Source organism: Octopus bimaculoides, chromosome 15 (assembly GCF_001194135.2).
Source record: "Octopus bimaculoides isolate UCB-OBI-ISO-001 chromosome 15, ASM119413v2, whole genome shotgun sequence".
Classification (NCBI taxonomy): domain Eukaryota; kingdom Metazoa; phylum Mollusca; class Cephalopoda; order Octopoda; family Octopodidae; genus Octopus; species Octopus bimaculoides.
The window spans coordinates 27,068,701-27,069,460 of NC_068995.1; the positions used below are offsets into that span (position 1 = coordinate 27,068,701).

The following is a 760-nucleotide window of genomic DNA, read 5'->3' on the forward strand; positions in this document are numbered from 1 at the left end:
AATATTTCTCAAATTTTTTCTTCTTAGAAGTTACAAAGACCCCTTCATGGGGACTTCACACCCACAATTTAGTCATTTTTCCTAAGCAAAGACGAATACAGTTGTACTATTTGAACCTATAGGGTCACCCGAACATAACAGATGCGCATTATTTGTAATTCAACGGTACAACAGTGTAAGACTATCCTTTCAGATATACTTACATTGTGATTTCTGCAATGTGGTGCATAAATTGTCAAGTAAATGAGACGCATCTTTGCCTCCACTGATTCTCTTGCAAAGTGATGAGTAAAATTATTTCGTTGCAGACCTCCTTTGAGTCTTTTTATTATCACTGAGTCACACATAGTCCCCACTTGGTAACATTGATTTCAAGGCCTTCCCAGATGAGTGACTCATTGTTCAAAGATATTTATTGATTGTAAATTTTTTCTGCCCAGTTACCTATCGGTATAGTGGTCATTTGCAAACTCCAGAGGCGACACTTTCATTTCCCTTTACTCCAAACATCACACGTTGTTATTTTAATTTTGGTCATGCCCTTCCAATTGCTATACATCTGTAATGCATCTTACAGCTGTGCCTGTCACCTGTATGGTGAGGAATCCTACATTAGGGAGTAGTAACAACTATGCTAGGGTGGCCGACTGATTATCGTGATCATTCGTCTTTTGGTTTCCTGTAGCTTTGCTCTCTTTTAAAAACCCAGTGAACATACATATATTTCCTATTTCAAAGAAATTCAAACAATACATATTAG

At 37.2% G+C, this 760-nt stretch overlaps 2 protein-coding genes across 4 annotated transcripts in view; one reads left to right on the forward strand and one right to left on the reverse strand.

Annotated features, from left to right (window-relative positions):
* Positions 1-760, forward strand: part of LOC106868939 (myotubularin-related protein 10-A) — a 408,915-nt gene that overhangs the window by 243,919 nt on the left and 164,236 nt on the right. The gene's annotated exons all lie outside the window — the stretch shown is intronic.
* The window catches only part of LOC106873751 (leucine-rich repeat protein SHOC-2-like), a 705,478-nt gene that overhangs the window by 164,843 nt on the left and 539,875 nt on the right, over positions 1-760 (reverse strand). The window lies entirely within an intron of this gene.